Source organism: Emydura macquarii, unplaced genomic scaffold (assembly GCF_026122565.2).
Source record: "Emydura macquarii macquarii isolate MOO-44397 ecotype Brisbane River unplaced genomic scaffold, CSIRO-AGI_Emac_v2 contig_2897, whole genome shotgun sequence".
NCBI classification, from domain to species: domain Eukaryota; kingdom Metazoa; phylum Chordata; order Testudines; family Chelidae; genus Emydura; species Emydura macquarii.
In genome coordinates this window covers 12424193-12447518 of record NW_027133034.1, presented here as the reverse complement: position 1 = coordinate 12447518, position 23326 = coordinate 12424193, and positions in this window count along the sequence as shown.

Sequence of the window (23326 nt, the reverse complement as noted above, 5' to 3'; positions counted from 1 at the left end):
AGGATTTGAGATGCAGTCCAGATAAACATTCAAAAGTCTAGATATGATCCCAGGTTTTCTTAATGATCCTAACATCATCATAGGTCCATAAAACACTGAATGACATTCACATCGCCTGCATTAAGCCCTTGTTAGCCAGTATGTTGACAAAGGATAGGATGCTAGAAATAAATTAATCTTCCCAGCCCAAAACCAGCTCATTCCCTCAGAGCCATGACTGCCCACTATGGGCTGGAGAGATGGTTACAGCCCCTCCAGACATGTGCACCGTGTGGAAGGGCTGTTAGATCTGCATAAACATGGATTCCACAGTCTATTTCTGGCTATGGAGGAAGGCCATTCTGGGCTGCTACAGAGGCCCACTCTGTAATGGGCACATACCTGTGTGCAGCTGCTTTAACCAGGTCTCCCTTCCCTACAGCCCAATATGGGGCCTAAGTGGTGCAGAGGGCCTGCTCTGGCTCTGTGCACCAGGATGAATTTCACCCACTCTCAAAACAGGTTCTCTTGTGATACAGCATTCCATCCCTCCTACTTCAGGGGAGGGGAGAGAACCTGGCTATGCAGACGCATGTAGACATGATACACTGAAAATCAGTGACACATATCAGACTCACTGTCCCCGCTCTAGCCACAAACAGACCAAGCATCTGTGACTGAGCCAATCTGTGTTAATGAAAGTGTAATTCAGTCTCCATGCCCCTTCTTTCTGCCGAGATTGCTAATTGTGGTAATGTATTGTAATACTTAATTATAGCGTCACGGGATTTATTGGAACACTGCAAGTACCAACTCCAGCACATACAGGAAGACCAGAAATTCCTGCTAAAACCAGATCAGACAATATATGAGACACCACTAAAGGCTTGTCTACATGAACATTTAGTTTGCAGCAAGCTGGAGGTGAATCTACCTCATACCAGCCTACCATGGACTAACTGGCTATGTTCATTAACTGTGTGTCCCTGCTGATGTACATTAACAGTTTATTAGTTGGAAAGAATTAGCTCAAAGCAAAGAGGACTAGCTCAAAGCAAACTAATGAACAGTTTGTGCCCAGCAAGATAGTGCAGGGTAGATTCACCCTCGAGCTTGATATGCATTAAATGTTCGTTTAGACAAGCCCAAAGAGAAAGACACGGCATCATGTATTGGTGGCGGTGCCATCTGCACTGATGATTACAGTATTTTGTGATGTAGGGACATATCTGCTAGACACTGATCTGGGACAGCTAACTCATTTCATGTCCCAGGAGGTCATTGAACAACCATCAGCTGGTAATGCCTGTTGGTTACTACAGACTTTACTGGCAGACTTGTGTTCATAGGAGAGAGCCAAAGGTGCTTATGCTACCTTTGTTGGTCCTCAATTCTGGCATCAGTACGACCTCCTGACACAAGTTAGAGCGGCCCCCTGGCTGTGTAATTCCCTTTCCTTTTCTGAATACAGTGTGTTCAACACACACACAGAGCTCTCTTAGCATTCACAGGAATAAAGGTATGAAATATGTATCGTATTCTCCTCATCCCTCCCCATCCACACGGACTCATGATACAATATCTGGAATAAAAGTGAATACTCTGAGGCAGTTTTCTGATGGTGTCAAGTCATTTACAATGCCTTTTGGTATTTATTACCAAAACATACACAAAATTATTCGTGTACATTTCTTACATGTTCATAAATGATTTTCAGCTGCTTTAAGGTAATAAAACACTACCATGCACCTGGCCATAATTACAGTGCAATTCATACTCCCATATTGCCTTTCTCCTATCCTTTTCTTCAAAAATACAGTGCTGGTTTACTGTTTAGACATTTACAATGTCTAAACAAGCAACTTTTCCCACACCCCCCCATAGAAAATAAAGACTTTCCTGGAGGAAAACCATAAGCTCACCTAATGTATCCCACAAACTGCTATTGCTTATTAAAGAATGCCTGAGACTGCTAACCTATGGGACTCAACAACTTTTTTTCTGTCAGAACTGTCTTATCTTTGATTTGATTGTTAACTACAGGAGCCATGTATTTTTTGTTTGTGCAGTACCATGCACAAAATAATACCTATTGTTAGTAATGCTATAGAAAATAGAGACCATAAAGCTATAGAATATTTGGAGAAAAAAGTCTTTTAAAAGAAGAGAAATTTTCTGACAAAATAAAGGAAGTGCTATCAAGAGAGTTTAAAACAATATGAGTGACAAGTCCTGCTGATCTACAAGAGTAAAACTGTGATACAACAAAAAAAATTGGTAGTCTTGAATTTTTGTTATTGTTTAAAGTGTTTCATGCTTGCACAAGAAAAATTTAAGTATAAACATCCTTTCTTTCGGACCACACATACTGTAGCATTTATCAAATCCAGAATTCAAAATGATTGGAATCTGACTTGCAGCTGCAGTATCTGGAGTGATTATATACTGCCACTGTTTACCATTTAATAGCCCACCGGATTCTTCTCTACAAAATACAGCGTCAGTGAATTACAGGTGGCTTTGTTTTGAAGTTTCATTTCTACCTGGTTTTTAATGCTGCTAATTAGCTTCTCCTGGAAAGAGAAAAACTCATGTTGTTCTAACCAAATGTATTCCATTTTGACTCTTCCAAGGTATGTGTGAAGTTTTCAAACAAAAATGAAAGTGGCCCTGATGTGGTGCCAATACAAGGTAAAGTATTATATTTACCATTATTCAGTACTGTACAGGAGTTCACAACAGTGCATATTAGCATTGCCATTTCTCACAGGGGTTTGCTCCTAACCTCTGTCCATCACAGTGGGCTACATCCTGCATTGTGTGCTGAAGTTAGCTGGGAGTTGTGGGAGTTCAGCACCGCACAGGAGGCATTCATCACCTTGCGGGATTGAGTCTTTTCCATTGTCTGGCAAGTTCTGATGCCAGACAAAAAAATGGAAAGAACACATCCTACACTGATACAATTTCTAGAGAGTGAAGTGGTATGAGCTACTGAGAAAGTTCAAGGTATTTCATCTCCCCCATGTCCTCTGCTTTGACCTTGACTTACTCTTATTGGTGTGAGTTTCTTCCTCGTTGACAAAAAAAAAAGAGTCTGATACATAATGCACACACAATCCGGAAAATATAGTTACCAGTAAATGGGAAAGCAGGACAATGCTATGGGGAATATGAATAGTTTGATAATGATGGCTCAGAGTACATTTGCTCTTGTAGGAAAGGGAAATTGACTTAGCCGCCAGCACAGAGTAAGTCAAAGATACATTAAAACTGTCAAACTGATTGATATCAAACTTTAGCCCATGTGGGTTAGTCAAGGAGAACAACATTTTAGAAGTGGTATTTGTAAGCTAATATGAGGCGAAGACACAAATCCCCCAATTTATGAGCCCGGATGTGAAGACCAAGAATGACCTTTTGGCAGTAACCTAATAGCAAAGAGGATTATGGCAGATTAGTATAAGAGCTAGAAAACTAGTAAGGGTGCTTTTGACACCTGCCTTCCTATCCAGGCCACGTCACCCCCATTTGCCGGGACAGATGTTGTAGCATTAGAAATACAGAACGGCTGTTACTGTTTGACCATTGCCATAGTGGGATAGTCTAGAAATGGCCCTTCTAGAGCATGGGGCATGCCAAGGCACTCCTCCTAGGTAGATGTGGTACTGCAGGTATACCTCACCATGCTTTATCCCAACTGGGTGTCAACAACTGGTTTTGCTCAGGTCAGGGCAATGAGAACCCAAACACACTAATTAACATAAGTATATCTCCCTTGAATGAAGCCCCCTAAAAGGAGAACTTGGAAAACAGCTTAAAGGCCTTTACCTCGGGGCCCAGGTTCAGAACTCCCAAAACGTAAAAGTCCAAAACTAAAGTTTCTGTGTCTGGTCAGGCCAGCCTTCAGAGAGCTAGAGAGCCCTCATCACCCCCTCACCTGCTGTACAACTTCTAACTCCTACTCAGTGTCCTCTTCCTGTTTAAATAGGTCAGTCCTAGGGTGGCACAGGGAGCCTCCTTGATTTTAATGCAGGTGGTTCTGCTTGTGGCTTTTGGCTGGCTCTTAAAGAGGTAATGTACGCCATCACAATTCTTCTGGAAAGTAACGGCACAGGGTGACTATGCTTTTTGTCTGACGATACGGTGAGACCTTGAAGTGCTCATGCAGCAAGTTATGATGCATCCCTAGGTAAAATCAAAATGCAAAGCAGTTGATGGCATAAGGCCCGAATATAAAAAAGACCCAATGTATTTAACACCAAAAATGAGATGAAGAGAATACATCTGAAAAGACCTGGCTGGAAAAACAAGAATGATCAGGAAACTGCCGAAGCTGGTAAAAGGAAGGACATGCTGTTTCTGAGATGTCGAGGGTAAACTTAATTAAAACCCACTGACTACCATGGCATACAGAAAGGAAAATGCAGAGACTTGATGAGTTCTGCCCTAGTGCTTTGCAATACAAATTTACTAAGGGAATAATAAAGTCTTAAAGGGGAATGAAAGTCAAAGACTGAACGGGAATGGAAACTGAACTACCACTAGAAATGGTCTCTGCAGAACAGGTCTGAAGCACATTGTGGAGAAGCTGAAACACAGCTGCTAGTGCTGTCCCTGTCATGTGGATGGAGGACCTCAGTCTCCGTGACTTTAATCTCACGCCTTTTTACCAACACTAATTTGAAAACTGTTGTAAAGAACAGCCACAAAAGCCAAAGCAAAATGACTAAGGCCTGCTAGTTTGCACTGTTCGCCTTCTACATGCTGGTCTCCCACTCATGGCTATGCTGTTGAACCAGTGAACTCCTGGACTATTCACCATTTTTTAATATGAACTGCCCACCCATGGAAAAACCTAGTTAGGAGGATTTTTTACCACCCATGGTGTTGCTCAGAGAGAAGACTATTGGTGTCTCTGCTCTTACAAAACTCAATGGCAAGAGCTTGTGTCCTACTGCTACAGACCCATTAATGGAAGCCCAAACCTGAACAGAATGTAGCTTTCTAGTAAGCAATGGAATGAGTGGAGCAACCGAGGGAGAGGAGCAAAAAGCAGGGGAAAGAGAAAACTGAATAAAAACTGAAAGCACATGAAGAGGAAAAAATCCAGCTGATAAGTGGCGGAAAGAATAAAGACAGAAAAGAGACATGATGGTGTGAAAGAGAGAGAGGGAATGAAGAGAGACAAGTAGGAAGATGGCAACTGTGCAGGGGCAGGGTGCAAGATGGATCCGTGTGGGTTGGACCCATCCACCAACATATTGCCTGGAGGGCTCCATTAAAGACGAATTGGCAGCCGCATCTCTTGCACTATCCAATTCCTACACGTCGCCCACTATCAACTGGGGAAAAAAAGCTTTCTAGAAAATTGAACTTCTGGGAATGTCATCTTGGGACAATGGGAAGAATCGATGATGCATGTATAATTTCTGCTTATGCAGCATGGTTCTATCCCTCTTTAGTGTTGGATGGACCACATAGAAGTTTATGAGTCTGCTACAGCCTTTGAGCTAACAGAATGGAATATTACCACAGTAAGACTCATTGGCAAATACTTTGTGAAGTGTCTTCTAGAACCTATGATTTACACTTCTATACTCCAGCATAATGGCTCAGTGTGGCTTTTATGAGAGTTTCTTATTTCAGAAGAGTCACATGCAAAACTCTTCAGTCTCTGCATTACAGAGAGGTACTGGGTTAACTGCATGTAAGTATCCAGAGTATAGATGAGTATATTTACCTGTTAGGGAAGCCAGACTAGTCACACTTTTTCACAGATGTGAATATTCCAAATGCTGGGGAATGATGTTGATACAAGGTAGTTTACCCCCTAGGCACAGGGCCGTCCCTAAGAGGGTGCGGGAATTGGGGCAAAGGCCACTTGTGTGGGTCCCCCCACCAGGCTCCCGCCCAGTCCTGGCATGAAGCCAGGATCCTGGCGGCAGCTGTCTGCCTCCCACCCAGTCTCAGCGTGAAGCTGACACCCTACTGGCAGCTGCCCGCCTCCCACATGGTCCGGCACGGGGCAAAGTGCAGAGCCTGGGGTGGTTGCCCCGATTCTCTGTACCCTAGGGACAGCTCTGCCTAGGTGTGCTACAAATGCCTTTTAAATAGTTTCCTCAAATACACTCCCAGCTTGATCCCTGAAGAAAGAAAGAAACAAAAAAAAGTCTGTATCGGCTATAGATGGGAGATGAAGATCTTAAAAATACGCTTTCAGCCCTGGGCTCACTTTTCTGTAAACACAAGAGGATTTCTAGCTGTTGTACAGACATGCTATCAGATACTATGGTGATGAGGATGATAAAAGACCCTGTGTAGACTAAGCTACAGCAGAATGCCAGGGTGAGATTAGCATGATGTCATTCTTCAAATAAATTCTTATTGATTGACTGACTTTTGCAGGGGATGAGAAAATTCTACTCTTTCTTAACCATCTTAATCTGGACCCATGCCGCTGAAACTGATGGAGTTGGTCCAGCTTTGCACTTGTGTAACTAGCTGATTTTGGACCCTGGCGCAACTGCCAACCACCAATCCGTAGCTGTGGTTGTCCTTTGTGTGACAAGTCTTCCCCATGAAGATGCTGATCTTAATTGTTATAGCAGCAGCAGGAGACGGTCCTAACATCTTACTTTGGAGAGGGCCCCGCCCGCAAAAGTGAGCTGTCTGACTCTATATATATGTGGGAACAAATTCAGCTTTTGTGTAACTTAACTGGATCTCTGTGGAGCTACTGTCCACATGAACTGGGAAGTTCCCTGGTTTCCCAAAATTAGATTGTGGCTATGGGATAATTTCGCCTGGGTCATGGCTCCCCAAAATGTCAGAGCATGCCACTACACATGACAATCAGAATGCACCCTTCTAAATTTTGCACATCACTGTCTTTATATATATTTCCTTCTCAGGCTAAATATTTTATTTCAAAATGTTTAAATATCCCAGGCTCCTGTTGAAAGAGCCTGATGCTTTGGATGATTGGCTAGCACTTATAGTCTTTTAAAATGTCTTTTTACCGAGTTTTTCAAATTAATTAAAATAAAACCGTAGCAACAAAACTCAGTGTCTGCATCAACTATTATACTTCTAAAAGACCTTTACAGTGGGCCAAATCCTGTAGGCTATGCAGGCCTCTTACCCCTTCAGATATGAACTCTGGGGCAGGCCACACCAATCCTGAGGAAGTCAGGTTGGCTCAGTTGGGTGCAGCGCAGTCGCTCCATGTTCAAGCTCCATGAAGACCCAGATAATCCTGCTCAAACTCTGCAGAGGATACTTTAACCATTGTGATGCAGTAGGCCCCAAGGAGCACTGCCTCCCGTAACATCACTCTGTGGCAACCTCTCTGCCATACACAGTGGTAGCAGGGGGCTGAGTCCAACCTGTGGGAGAAGGGTCAGTCTGTACAGCTACTCTGGAGCAGTTGCTGATGATGGTGGAGACCCTTTTCCACCAGAATTCTCGTAGTGCTGCACTGGTTCAGAGCTATTCCAGGCGGCAGAGTTCTGGCTGCTCTGCATGCCTGCTCAGCCAGAGAGTCAGGATTTGGCCAACTAGTTGTAAAAAGCATGTTAACATGGAACCTAACCTTGTTTCTCCAAACTGAAACACTGTCTCAGTTGCACCTGGGACTTGATTTCGGCACAGAACATTTCCAGTGCAATGACCACTTAATACTACTCGGTTTATTACACACACATGCAAAATACTTTTTCCTGAAAAGTTTTATAAACTCTGGAACCTTTTCTTCTGGAGAGCTTATGACTCATCAGGCTCCTGAAACCAAAAAGATCATTTTTATATTGTGATTGTCCACAGAAATTTCATATCCCATGTTGGATCATCAAGTTTGTTCTGTATTCTTGCTGTCAAAGGCATCCGTTTAGAATATGTAGTCTGAGAAGCAGAGAAAAAGAGGATGAATTCTGAAGTCCTAACTCCATGTGAAGAGTCCCACTGACCAAAATTTAATCTCTGTTTTAAATCATATCTGTGCCCTGATAATAGCAACAGTAGGAGCATCAGTGCAGATAAAATACTGGCATTTACATCATCATATTATCTCACCCTGCTCAAAACAAGACTAGATGGTGGTGAAAACATGGATGGTCACTGTTGCCTTGTCTACACCAGCACTCCCACTTTTGTTGGTATCACTAGTAAAGTTGCAGCTGTGGTAGTGCAATGGTAGGAAACGTTAAGCAAAACGCTCAGTGTAGACAGAGCCACTGTTTCTGGACAATGCCCAGACCTACTGAGATGGAATTCTTGATAATGCAACTACTGACAAAGGTAGAAGACTTCCTCTCACCACGAGCAGCTCCTATAAAGTACAGACAAAAGTTAATTATCAAACTGAGAATTTCTTCCTGTAATTTTTTTTAGAACTGCTAAAGCCATGCCAAGCCTTTTGTTTTTCCAGTACCTGAAAGACCAGAAAGCTTCTTAGAGCACAGCTTAATCTGTGGAGAAATGGGGAACTCAGCTCACCCACTTCATAAAGAAACCTCGAAGGAAACTTCCCTTGTTAAAATTCCTCTTGTTAAAAAGCTGTGAAGTCATAAAATTTTACTGAACAATGGCTTCTCATACAAAAGGGCTCTTCAGTCAATGGTTTCCCTCTAAGCTGTTCCAAATCACCCTGGCTTCAATAAACTCAGCTCCTCAGAACAATCAATGCAGGAAACAGTGTGGCTTCTATAGGTTTAGCAGCTGTTCAACATGCTCTCTTGCGGGTCTGTCTGTCCGTCTCTGTGCAATTTTGCCATGTTTTTCCACAGCCTTTCATTATCTTGCTTATTAGAAAGAGCCAGGAAAAATCAATTTTAAAAATAGTTTTTGAGGCCATCTTAGATTCTCTTCCCTTCTCTATAGAGTATAATTGGGGCTCCTTGTTACTAAATTTGGAAGTGGTTAATCAGGAGTATGGTGATTTTAAAAAGGAGCCTAAGAACTGAATTGAAGCAGACAAGTGATTTGCAATCCAATAGCACTATTTAGATCAGTGTTATTTGTTTATTTCAAAAACACCCCTGTGAATTCCAAAAATGTAGTTCAGGGTTTTCTATAGAACCTGCCTCTGCCTAATTTCTTTCAACAGGAAAAAAATCCAGTAGCTACATTTCCAATCCAGTGCTTTATCTGGGGGTCAGTGAAGTAGAAATATAGTGAGTGGAGTTGATATGTATTTCTACTGCATACAGAGTAAGTCGCTTTGGCAGGCTGAGTTCATCCGTTGCCTTGCTTTCTCAATGTCCCTAGTGGAAAAAGCACATACAGTAGATCTGACTAGCATCCAGGCTGTGTATGAAGTAGATTATTATATATTGCTATGAGTGTAGTCAGACATACTCCTTTACGTGCAGGTTTACTTCCTTAGGACAACATCTCTTCTGTTGTACAGGAAGGGTTTTTGTTGTTGCATTTCAGCTGTTTTATTAACGTGATGAAGTATGTCTCTATGTGCAATTGCTCTCTCATTTTAGATCCATACAGATTCACAGATTTTAAAGCACAGACCATATCATTCTCCACAGTAATTCTTGCATTGGTTCCAGTATGTTCCATGACTTGAGAATCTTCAGTTATAGGAAAAATTATCTGTAAATTACAGCTTACCTATAAGAGGATTCTAGTATAGTGAATTAATGATGCTGCACTAGTGCTTAAAAATTCACACCACAGAACAGCAAAATAAGTATGGTACAATGGGTGTCTGAACATACAACAGCTATCTATAAATGGTAGGTGTAGGTGGGCTTTATGTCTAACTGTAGGGGCCTGAAAAAATGTAATACATTTTGCAGCAAATTTTCATATAGTCTGGGTCCTTAATACAGATGCTGCCTCTGTGTGGTAGTGTAGTACAGGTACACCTGGAGTTTCCAAATGTTGATTAACCAAATTTCAGATTATCCAAAATTCAGATATGTCCCTTGATGCAAAAATGTATGTGGAAATCAGTTTCATTTCTCTGAAACGCTGACCATTAGATTATTTGGAATTTCTCCTGAGCTATCTGGATAATTGTTATTTACTTGCATTCTAACTATGCCTGTTTCTGATTCCTACAAGAATTTTCTCTCATAACTGGATGGCAAATTAAATATTAATTGATGTAGCTCAGTTTTGCTCTAAACATTTGAGGATTTAAGCCCTTTCTTCCACTTTTCATTACAATGGGGAGGACTCTTTTCCATGGGTCTGTGTCTGTGATAGTATTTTTCTTCAGCTTTCCCACTGTTGCATCTCCACTGGAGTAGAGGTTTTAGCCACTCTATTATCTAATGCAGTTCAGAGCAGATATAGAAAACATGGGGTTAAAACATCAGAAGACTGTCTATACTGGTTCTCCCACTATTGCTACCACCAATGGAGCAGTACCAATAGTAGTACAATGATGAGAAATTTGAAGGAAAATGCTAGTGTCGACAAGGCCACACTGCTTTTAGTGGTCTGTCCACCCTGGAAAATGTGGGCATGCAAAAGGCAATAGTTAACTTAGTGTGTATACAGATTTCCAAGTGCTGCCTACATCAACACTCCTCAATAATGGGTATTTACAACTCCATTGCAGTCTCTCCTGTGCTAGGCCTTGAAATTAGCAGTGCTAATTTGGAGGGTCATTTTTCACTTGAGGTTTATGAACAATGGGATTCCAGTTGCTTCTCATATGATCACTTTTAGATTGGCCAAAATTGATCAAGTAAAACATGAGCCAATTGATAATTATTTGGACTCAGTCATTATTTGTTAAATAATATGAGTTTCTTCCCGCTGATGCAAAATGCAGAATAAACGTCTATTTAAAAATCTGGACTCGCTTCCCCTTCCCTCAGGGATAATCTGATGCTCTGATTAAAATCCTACTGGGTGAATGATTGTGCTAAGATTTATTAATGAATCCCAGAAGAGCTTATTTGCTACAGTTCAAATATCTGACCACTTAAGATGCCTGCATGCTGAGTGTTCAGAGCAAATGTTTTATGGGTGCCAAAACAAGGTAATGGTGGTTATAAATGCCCTTAACTCATGCTTTTTGAGGTGAGCATTTGGCAGTTGCCTGGCATTTCATTGATGCTGTGTAGGAGAGGGCATCCATTGCACAATAAACAGCAGCTGTGATGAGAGAATTTGTAGCAGCAGCATAGCCAAAATGCTCTCTGCCTGCTGCAGGTTTGAGTTAGGGCTACATTTCTCAGCCAGACATCTTGGTACAGTGTATGAAATTCTTCACCTGGAGAAAGCAGGATAGATTTAATAATACCTTATTAAATCTGACATTGTAGAAAGAGGGGAAGACATCAGCTGCATTGCCAACTATCATCCCATTTACTGGCTGCCAATAAACAAACCAATGAAAACTGGCTGACATTAAAGATGCACCATTCTTAAAATGCAACCAGCTCTGGGGTGGAAGGTGACAGCCAAGCAGACCACGAGCATTCAGCACATTGTGCAACATTCTAGCCTGGAGATATTTTGTCCAGGTGTTTTGGAGCAAACATCTGCTCTTACAAAAAGAGCGAAAGGATCTTTAATGTCCATGCAGAATAGACAGGTCTTTCTCATCTGAACGAGCCAAATATATTAAACTATAGGGTACTGCATTCCGTCCAGCTTCATCCGCCAAGAATAATCTTGTCAATAAACAGATGAGGTTTGTCTGTATATTATAATTATTTTATTTAACATATATATCACAGTAGCAACTAACTCTCTCTACCCAGTCAGGCTCCCAGCGTGATAGGCACTGTGTATTGATATTGACAAGGGATTCATCTCACACACTCTGTGAGGAATCATTACAGATGCGTTCTTTTTGACTTGATACGCTAACGTTTTTGAAAATGGTTTATCCTCAGCTGAACAGTAATACTTAGCGTTTGTCTACAGAAGCACCACGCCACCTTGAGTGGTCCCTTAGAATACGTGCTAACTACCTACGCTAAACAAGCCGTTCCAGCTTGTGATGAGTGGTGATGCTCAGAGTACCTTTCCCAGACCTGAAGGAGAGCTGTGTGTAGCTTGAAAGCTTGTCTCTCTCATCAACAGAAGTTGGTCCAACAAAAGATATTACCTCACCCACTTTGTCTCTCTAATCCTGGGACGAACAACAACAGCTTCAACAACACTGCATACACGTAGCTATATACCTGCATGGCCTAGTGACCTAAGCACAGTGCTGAGAATCAGCTCTCAGGGAATCTGTTCCCAGGTCTGCCACTGCCTGTCACTTTTTCCTTTACAGCTATAGTCATGTCAATTTACGCACACCGTTGTAGTAATCACACATAAGCACAGAAGAGTGTGGATGTTTGTGTGCACCGATATCAGGCCTTCCTTACTGAAAATGTGGCTGTCTGTAACTCAGAGTCACCATCGGTAAAACTGTGTAAGACTCTTTACGTACAGTACAAGGGTGTTGGGAGAATTCGATGGTTAATCTCCGAAGGTATAAAGCACTATAAACGTGATAACTATTTGTTAGCACTCTATATGTTATGGCAAGATAAGGCACAGTGATTCAGCAGCTTCAAGAGCTTTCTCAGACAAGGGAGCTCTATTCTAATATCACAAACAAAGGCTCACTTTCATAGCTCACCCACAAAATTCAAGCATAAAAGTGGGCCAGATCTGGTCTAACAGCTTTCTCAAAGGATGCACAGCAATGGCCTGTGGGGGTGGGGAGCAACATTAGTTTATCAGCATTGCAGAGCCCCCCGACAATCTATTGTGACAAGAATGAGGAGTGTGATGCGTCTTTGCATGACTGCATAAAATGCCTGGGCCTGCCACCGGCTGGCGGGTGGGTCAGAAGGATTGTGTCTAGGGGAATGTGTGTTTCCCAGTAAGAGAATGAAAAGGAGCATTAAAAAACCCACCACAAATGATCTGGGAAAGGAGCAGCATGGTGGAAAGTTGTTGTGTTCAAAAGGGAGAGGGAAGAATAAGTCGCTGTGTTGCTTGGTAAGTTTACATAGTTCCCTTTGGTTAAAAATCGAGAGGGAAAAGAGTGCTATGCTTTCTACCCTTTGTCTCTCTTGTTTATTTAGACCATAAGCTCTTCAGAGTAGGAACTGTCTATGTAAGGCATTGTACAAGCATAGAGCAAGAATCAGGCCCTGATCTCAGCTGATGCCCCTACATGCTACAGTTATTCAAAAGCCATAGAAACAATGCCCCCACCCTTGCTGCCTGCTAGTGGCGCAGATTTATGATCTACTGTTTTAGATGAAGCTGTCCACTGACCCTGTGCTCATTTTTATACCTGTGAATCTGGGGCACTGGCTCAGCCTCTAGATCTTTTTAAAATATAGCCTTGATTTTTCAAAGGAATCCAAGGAAGCAAGGCTCCAAAATCCTATCGAAATTCTCAGGGAGCTGAGTGCCCTCATTCCTTTAGATGCTTTGGACAATCCAAGGCACAGCATAGAAGAAAGGTCTGCTCTGTGGAATTGAGCAATGGTGGGAACTTAGCCACCCCCGCTGAGATGGAGTTAAAAGACACAGAGATTGATTCAGCCCTTTTGGTGCACAGGCAAGGAGTTTACACCTCCTGTCCTCTTGCACTGTTAGCGACAGTTTCACTAGAGGGGGAAATCACTGCTGGTAATGGGCAGGTGGTGGACCTGCCTGCACCCTCCCCATGGGTTTCTGCCAGGAGTGCGCAGCTTTAACCTATAGCTGCTTTTCTATAAGAGGCCCACTGGTGGAGGTGGCCTATGGGATCCTCTCCGATACAGCACATGTACTGGTGCCCTGGTCTGGTCTGCTCCCCTCGCTGGTCCTATCCCCTTTCTGGGCTATGTCAGGCAGCTCCAAGACCCAGGCAAAATGGAAGCTTCCATTACTGTGCCACCTCCAGGCAGACTTGCAGCATGCCCCAGAGGTCAAAAGAGCAGAGGTATTTTGGATTTGGCAGTGGGGAGCTTATTCCACAGACCAGGGCCCTTCACGGAGAATGGTCTCCCACCAGCCACCTTCCTTTTAAATTGAGACAGAGCCAGCTGGAGCATCTTTGCTGATCCGAGCGGGCACGAGGAGAAAGTCTTTCAAATAGGAACATCCCAAGCCCTTTTGGCTTTGTAAATCAAAACAAACACTTTAAATTCCACCTAGAAAACCAGCAGGAAGCCAGTGCAGATCCTGGAGCACTGCGGTGTCATGCTTTGCGTTCTGAGGAGCTGACAACAGAAATCTAAAATTCAGGGCTCACTAGAAAAACAGTGGGACATTAAGGTTGTTTTGCTTCAATTTCAGCTGGGCTTGGAGGTTACCAGCCTTTGCGCAGTGATGATGATGATATACATTTTTATAGTCCAGCAGAGTTCAGAGCCCTGGTAAAAATCAAGGCCTCGCATGGTCAGCTACACACAGACACAATAGTTCAAAGGTTAGTGTTTATCCCCCCCTCATTTCATTTGGTTTCCCAAGAGCCTCTTTGTTAATTTTTGCCATAAGACAAAAGGTCAGTTTTGATGTTGCTCTTAGAAATGTTCTTGTTGCTTTGTTTGTTTTGTTTATATACTCCCCACGACCCCCTTCCAAGGAGGAATGCTAGACTCCTCGCTGCTGCTTAATGCCAGCTGCAAGCAGGATGGTGAGAAGAATGAGAGCTCTAAAGACCTGGGTGGGAGGAAAGAGGGAGGAGGGAGAGAAATAAAGGAAAATAAGGAGCAGCGTTTCGCCTCTGGCCATTTGCAAACAGCTTGTGGGATCCTCACATCACACACATTGTTGGGCAGCCTGTGACGTTTCTGAACACACAAGCTGTCATTTCCTTGCAAGAAGTCAGTTCTGTTAAACCCTTCAATCTACGTGGGTGGGCGCCTGTGAAGACACGCTGTCTCATCCCATTCAGGAACTGCCCTCTGTCACCGCACTCATGGCAGGCGGATGTTTGTTGTTTAAGTAAATAAACTGGTCAGTGTCTCAGGCTAGCTGTGAATGCGCTGTCCTCCCACCACCACCCCTTCCCGGCCACTCCGGGGGAAAGGAAAAAAAAAAAAAAAAAAAACCAACCGAAAGCAATAACAAGATGAAAAAGTTCACAGAGAAATCCAATGCCACCCACTAAGCCCTAACCTTCAAATAATCACTGACCAAATGGTGTCAGTGCAGGCCCCTGCATCCTGTCAGCACTCAGTTTTCCAAAAAGGAATGCATCATGGAGGTGACTTTTAAAGCATCTTTCCTTAAAAGGGAGACTCTGGGAAAGTGCAGTCCCAGGACACTTTGATTTTCTTTGTTCCTGTAAAGCCTCCAGGTTTCGATCTGGAGCTGAATTTACCCAAATTTCAGGGGGTTTAGTTTGGGCCTTTTGCTGCACTCAGCCCATGGTCAGTCTGTGTCTCTTCTAGACTAGAGGCCAAATTCAGCCCTGGCATAAAAGGCTGCAAAACCAGGAATCTGCACCTGTTAACACAAACCTATACTTGACCCTCAGTGCATAAGTGAGATTTTAAGCTAGTTTATTTTCCGTTTATTCTGTTGCATCCACAATGCCTTTATTTCACAACCATGTGCCATTTACAGCAGGGAGAAGAGATTTCTATCACAGGAAAGACTACCAAAAACTGCTAAGAGGATGACTTTTGAAACCACCCAGGATGTCTGCATGTCGTCAAGTACCTCTCACTGAAGTAGGGAGTCAAAATGAAATTTTTGTCTCATTGGTACCTATGAACAGTGTTTCTCAATTAAAACCTTATTTTGGGGGAAACACTTGAGAATTCATATTTAAAGCCAAAGTTAATTACGGCGAGAAACTCAGCATAAGGACACAAGGACCACAAGATTCAGCTCTACATACATCCAAGTCTCGTCACTTTGCCTACCCACAAAATGCAGACACGGGTTTTATAGAGATCACTCTCAGCCCCAAGGGAGGCAGGGACAGAAGTGAAGTATACCACCAGAGCCATTATACATGTAGGGAATACAGTCGTGCAGACTACCCCACACTCCGCCTTTGGGAAAGTGCAGTGTGAACTCCCCCAATGTTGGCTGCAGTCCACCTGGCATTGAGGAAGGGGGTTAATCTGGCTCTATGATTTACAGATTCTCTTAATACAATTATTTACAAATAATCTGGTTTTGAACAAAGCCCTCTCCCCATCCCCACACACAAACCAATTACCATTCTATCTTTATCAAGAATTGCCTCATGTTTAGTGAGACCTCAGTCCCTGCCTGGGTATCAGGGAGATTAACCCTAAGAATACATCATGTCTTTTCAAAGCTCAAATATCCAATCCTGTTAGTAATGACAGAGCAGCTGGCTTTAGGATAATAACAAGTGGTGTGAATTAAGACGTTCCATAAAGTGCATGTTCTATTTAGAGATAGGCCTGCTGTCCAAATGATTTATTTTCCCACATTCCTTAGTTGAAGCTTTCCTGCCCATTCAGGTGTATTTCCATGTCACAGCTTCAGAAAAGCAACATAAAAAGAAAATCAGTTTATCCCTAGATCTAGGAAAGCACAGATAGTGAAAACCGAGTTTTGGCTGCTCTGTAGCAATCTCTCTGATGGTTTCACTAGGGCTGCACAAACCTTCCAGGATGAGATTGGTTTAGCATTTCAGTATGAAACCAAAATTTGACCTGTGTTCACCCAAAGGCTCACAAGCAAACTAAGCTAAATTTCAGATAAGTTTTGGGTGATGGGAGCAAGTGGGGAATGGGAGGTTTACAGGAGGAAATGGGACACTTTTATATGGGATTTTGACCCACCTCAGATCATGCAAAGCTTAATATTTCAGCTGAAATCACCTTGATTGAACCAAATTACAAAGCAAACATGGATCCACAAGAAGATGTTTCACCAAATGTCCTGTGAATCAAAACTTTCCAACAACTATAGTGGGGCCCAAAGCGAAACTCAGCTCTAGGATTCCCTTCCCCTCAGCTGGCAAGTTAAGCCACCATTCCAGCCCCTTTGCACTACTGGAGCAGTACAACTAAGCAACAGCAGACCAGAGACTCTGGCCCAACGTACTTTAAAGTGCTTAGAAATAACACTGCTATAGCAGTCAGAATTCCACAGTTGTGTTACAAATAGCTGTAATAGGCTCCCCTTCCTTTGAAACAGGAATCCACTTTGTTTGGTTTTTAAGACAATGTTTTATCCATTACTTTAGGAAAGCTCTGTGAAAGGTACTGAAATTTTGACTGTTCAGTGTTGTCTGTTATTTTAGGCTGAGTGTCCTGCATGGTGTTACATGGGGTTGTACTGAAGTATGCTGGCCTACTATAGCGCTGATTAGAGTCTCCTGAGGAGCCTGTGAGAATAAGATGCCTACCTCATGAGGCTCTTCCAGACAGCAAGATGTTAAATCAATTGATAAATAGAAGGCTTTCTATAGGAGAATTCAGGCTTGCACGGAGAGAGGAGTCTATGGAAAGGTGGGTTATAGACCACTCATATCTCATGTTCAGGGGTTTGTTTCAACCCATGGCTGAATCCTGAGAAGAGAGAGAAAGTAAAAGGAATGTCAGGTTCCTGTCTGAGCACCTCGGGATGATTGCCAGTGTAGGAAGGGCCTTGAAGAAAGGAGGAGGGCCCAGTCAATGGGTACATAACCAGGAGTGGTGACAACATTATGTGCGGGCTGAGCCACCTGGTGCTTCTCTGATGGATAGCAATGCTAATCCCACAAGAAGAGATTGAAGCTAAAGCTGTTCAGAAACTGCCTAAAAAGTTTTAGAATATAGCTGCCAGATCCAAATCCGATGCAGTACCTGTGTACCAGGTACTGAATGCACAACTGGTTGCAAGTGGCTACCAACTCAGCTACACAACAGGCTAGATGATTCAATTTATGATGGGTTGTTGAGAACGGGCTAAGGGTATGTCTACACTGGTACATCCCAGGCCCTCTTCTGTCCACATACAAATCAGCCTGACTCGGGTCAGCAAGCATGCAGGACCTGGGTCCTAGACCCTGCTGGGGGGTGGAGGGATCAGAGTGCGAGTCCTGCTCTCACTCAGGTCCGAGCCCTGTCATTTTTCAGTGTGGAAGCAGCTCAAGCCACAGTCCTGAGTCAGATGCGTTAACATAGCTGTAAGACCCAGGTCTAGCAACTGTAAACCCATGTTTACAATAGTGTGGTTCATGCTCAAGCACAGGCTTGGATACACTGAGACCAGAAGCCCAAGTTTCACGGACTTGGATTTCCACAGCAATGTAGATATACTCTTATATCCCTGCTCTAATCATTCAATAACACACTCTGCACAGTAGCGCGGTAGAAGGATGTTTTTATAAATATAGCACTGCTAGCCATGGTATAGTCTTGCAGATTATCTTCTTTCTCCTTAGTTCAGTTAAGAAACAACTTGTTTCTTTGTATGTATGTTACAAGGGAGTTGGTTTTCATGTAGGGTACAGCTCTGCTTTCAGAAATGACTGTAAAAATGGCGTTGTGGATGTCAACTCAAATTTGCAGAACCTTTATTGCTGCTGATGATGTGTGAGCAGCACAGAGTGTTAGCCAAGCAGGTATTTAGGAAAATGCTCCTCTTTATGTGTAAACTGAATAAACTTGATCTGGAATCATTTCGAAACATGGAGCCCCTATGATGCCATGTTCACAGCGTCGCTTGTCAGACCAGAACTGCATCAAAGGCCGCAGCAGTGATGTTAAATACCAATGAGACATGGTCCATCCCAGATGAGTATTTGGGCTATTCATCATCAGAACCACAATATTTCAGTAATAAAATGTCAGATTACACATTAACCCATGGCTCACAGACAGTTGGATTATTTTACACCTGGTAAATTTCTAATGAAAAAGCAAACTTGCATACGAGACTATTACAAAGTATTTTAGCTGGCGTGTTGTCTTTTTGTGACTTGTGCCAAGCACAGTGGTGGTGTTCATCTAATAATGAATAGCATTTAAACTGTGACATGCAAAATAAACATAAAGGAGCCCCTCCAAAACGCAGCTTCATAGAAAAACCAAACCAGGGCAGAAAGTATGTCTGCGAATCTATTTCAATGTAATTAACATTACACTAGTTACAAATGCAAACAGGTTCCCAAGCATGCTGTATGGCTGCCCTCCTCTCTGTGGACTCAAGTTTGACTCCTTGTTTTGTTCTAAAGGGAACAAAGAAGGCAAATAACAATGTGACCCTGACCCTTCTTTACCCCCTCACATACAAATGAGCCCGTTTAATATTCAGACAAGCTGTGACATGAAGAGGGCCCATGAGAACAAACACCTGTCATTTCTCTGGACAGCACTTCGACCAGACATTGCCTATCTACTTTTTAAACAACTTTTATATTCCTATGGCTGTGTTGTAAAGAAAATGCCAATATTTTCTTTCACAGGACATGGTCTGTAACACAACATAGACATGCACAAATGCACGTTCCCTTACCACCATACCACACACACACACATATCCTACACCTGCAAAATCAACAACATTTTTTCTGCTTAATGAACCCGATGGTAAACATGAATATAGATGGCCCCCCAAACTGGTGCCCCAAATCCTAACAGATGCATACACATACATTTGGGGGGGAGGGGGAGGTGTTTGCATTTAGGTTAACATATCCAGTCTGTGCTCTGCAGTTTTGAATTCCAGCCACATCCAAATGCTCACTGTTGCTTCCCTCCTCATCCTTCTAAGGGTGCATGCTGGGTGTGTGTGTGTATTTAGGAGGGTGGAAATTGTGGCTATAGACTTGGGTGAATATGTGGGTGTCTCAGATGTGGGTGTGAATGGAGGGCCGGGTACTGAGGGAATGTATCACATGTGCAGGACAGTGAAGGGGCGATGGACAAAACACAACAGACATTTTTCCAAAGCCAAAACATTGTTGCCCAATTCCATCTCTGCTCTGACATGGTTTCCTCAGGGATCAGAAGGAGCGTGTTCTGCAGCTCTTCAATTTAGCGTAAACACTTCTTTTTCTTCAAGGTTTTTTTGTACCCTCCCGCCCCCGGCCACCCCAAAAAAAAAAAAAAGTATCTGTGTTGCCACACGTCTTACTGACTGGAGGAGCAGGGACAGAAGGCCCAAGATGAATCCTGACAAAACTCAGCAGGGTTAGCTTCCATTCCCTGCCAGTCAATGAGAGACTGAAAAAGCCTCAAGCACACACAGTCTAGGGAATTTGGAGTGTGAAGCCCCGAGTGGAATGGATTTGCCCTAAGTTCTGAATCCATTTGCTGAGGAGGGCGCAGTGGGTCATGTTCGAAAGTAATCAAGCCAAATATTTTGTACGATGGTTAATTTTTGCTGAGGGCCTCCAAACCTGGTCTTAGAATCCGATGTAGTCTCAACAGGGTAGGAATGTAATGAGGACCTGTAATCAGGTGTTCAAAATAAGCGAGGGAGCCAGATAGGCACAAGTGAATGCTGGACAGTGACTCAACTGATTTCTACTTATGGCGCTAGGGAGGGCAACTTACCCTTTGGAATAGTCACTCATCTGTATTAAGATCATACAACAGTGGAAGAGCCAGAGTAAAAAGACTAAGCCAGTAAAATGTGTTGGTGCCCCATGTTCTCTTAGGCACTTGGGCTTCAGAAATCTACTTGCTATTCATCCCAGCCAGGACCTCAAGAAGGTGGTGTCACATTTCAGGGCAACTGCACCTGTATTCTCCCTCCATGGTTCTGCATGACCACTCACTCTTGGCTCCAGGCTCCCCAGCCATCACCTCTTTTGGGTGATTTCCAGGCCATGCAGTAATTGTAATTGCCCATATTTATAAATTACCACACAGCTCTTTCTAAGCAAGCACATTTATTCTTAAGGTGAAAGCAGAACAGAGAAAACATATTAAAAACAATAAAATACCCTAATGCTAATAAACTTACCAAAGATCACCCCAACTCTGGGGCTCTGGTTGGTGATTAGGCCTTCAAAATCCATAGGGGGGTTTTCCTGTGGTCACCAGTTCATAACTGCTTTCACTCAAAACTAGCTCCCAAATCTTATGGGGCCTCAGTGGGCCAAAGAGCTTCCAACTTTTTCCTAAGGATTGGGGCTCCCGTTGGACTAGAGGGTCCTGTCCATTTGCTAGATCAGAAAGAAGGCCTTGAGTCAGTTTTAATTCAGGTTAGTTAACCTTTTTTAATCTTAGTTAACCTCTTTGTCTGTTGGTCCCTGGAGACTCCAGTATAAGCCAGTATATGCGAGCCTTCCCATGTGGGCTCTCTGGAAATGGCACAACCGGCATGAATTTGCTTAACTACCCCCCCCCGTTGAGTTCCAGGAGCACTGTATTCTTCCCCTCACCCCAAATACATCCAGTTCCTCAATATTACATACATATTTTCATTTTTAATACAATGAATTCCAAAAATACTTCAATTTAATTCACTAAGGTTTGTCCAGGATATTGCAGGATCTGTACAACAGCAGAGCAGCTGCTGCAAAAAGAGAAAGCCAGTGAAACGTCTTGGTGTTTGTCATTCTTTTAGGCATTTGAACTACAGACATCCAATTACCATTCATCCCAGCCAGGCCCTCAGAAAGGGGATTCTTGCCTTCTCCCCCCTATTTGGTGCAGCGAAATGTTTGCTATTTCTTCTGTTGCTATTAATAGTAGCTGCTGCTTCAGATTCTCAGCAGCAGATGCAGAAGCCTCCAACCTGGGTCATGGGACCAGCCAACACTTCTGAGCTGCAAAAGCAACTTTCAGGCTGTTCTTTAAAGAAGAAAAAGAAAATGTACATGCTGCAGACTGCTTGCACTGCCATGAGAACGGAGAGTCTCACTTGAGGTTGGAAGGGGCAGCTCATCCACTGTCTTGAGGTGAACAAGCAGATGAGCTGCTCACCTCAAAAAAGATTGCAGCCATGTATTCTTGTGAGCTGCCTAGCTAATCCATTCCAAAGAGGAGGCCCCCCCAACCTTGGAGGCAGAGCAGTTGTCAGCCATTCCATCCAAGAAGACCTGCCACCAGGTAAGAAATGTGCCTGGGATGAACCTCAACCAACCATTTTGTAATATCTGAGGCACAGATTCTACGGCCTGACTCTGGTCCTTTTGTACCATTCCAGTGGTCCACAGGGAGAAGAAAGGCTCACATCTTGGATGAGTGTCACTCTTGCAATCAGGTTCCTACTGTGAATAGTTATGCTTCCAAAATCAGAATGTGGTCTCCATGAATTGTTGGGAAATTTTTTAAATAAAGATGATTGCTTCCACAAAAATTCCCACCAATAAACTCATTCTCCAGAATATTTATAGCAAGTTGCTATAAAAGGGCTGCAAACACATTTGAAACAAATTTGTTTAAAAATTCAAAGTAATAGAAGTGGAAATTTTTTTGGCTGTATTCACAGCCAAATGGTTTTTGCCTGGTATTTGCTGCTCCCATGCCTGGCTGAAATTAGAAACTGTGTCAGAGCATTGACTACATTTTAATTACTTTTTGTAAACTGCAACATTAATGACACTAACAAACACGTTATATAGTCAAAGTGCCATCGTATAGTTAACTAATTTGTTCTCCTATTTCCCGTAGCACCCCTGGCACATAGGTCTGTACTATTATCTTCATTTTACAGCTCAGTAAAATGAGGTGAAGTGATGTAACGGAAAAAAATCTACATCTGAGACAAAATTAGGACTCACAAGTGCTTGACTCTCATTCCTCTAGACAACACTGTCTCTCAACAAAGGCTCAGGGTCAGATTCATCCTGAGGTTTAGCTAAAGGTTTTGGTTGGTATCGTAAATGATTTACTTTTCTTTATTGCAAGGGTCCTGCTGGGCATCTGAAGCTGTGCATCAGTGGCACATCAAGGAGTTTTGAACTCAGCATGCGTCTCAGATGCTAGAGTTCTGGTCTGTGTTCTCAAATGTCCACTAAAATATGGTTGGACTACACTCATTCTTTGTGGGGATAATGTGCAACAGACCCTGGGTGGTGTAATAGGCAGTACATACATTCCATCAGAAATCTAAAACATGTAAACACTCTGACAGAAATCGTCAAAGGGATGTGAGAAACTTGTAAATTAACAACAAATGCAGGGAAAGAAAGGCCAGAACAAACACTCTGATGTTTTTCACAATGATGGAGGAGTTTAATCCACCGTCTTCAAAAACATGTGGTGCACTAAACACTAGATGGGTAAAAGGTTGAGAGATACTTGGCAGGAGACTACGGAAATATAAACGCATCACATTTTGTTTCGTTGTTTTTTTCTTTAAATATTTACTTTTTGTGATTTGCCAGGATAGAGTTTTCCATCCCATATGCATGACAGGCAATCTTTTTGAACGGGATCTGAGAGCAGGACTGGATGCTCAGGGTTTTGGCACTGGGATATGAAACCTTCATCTCTGTGTTGCCAGT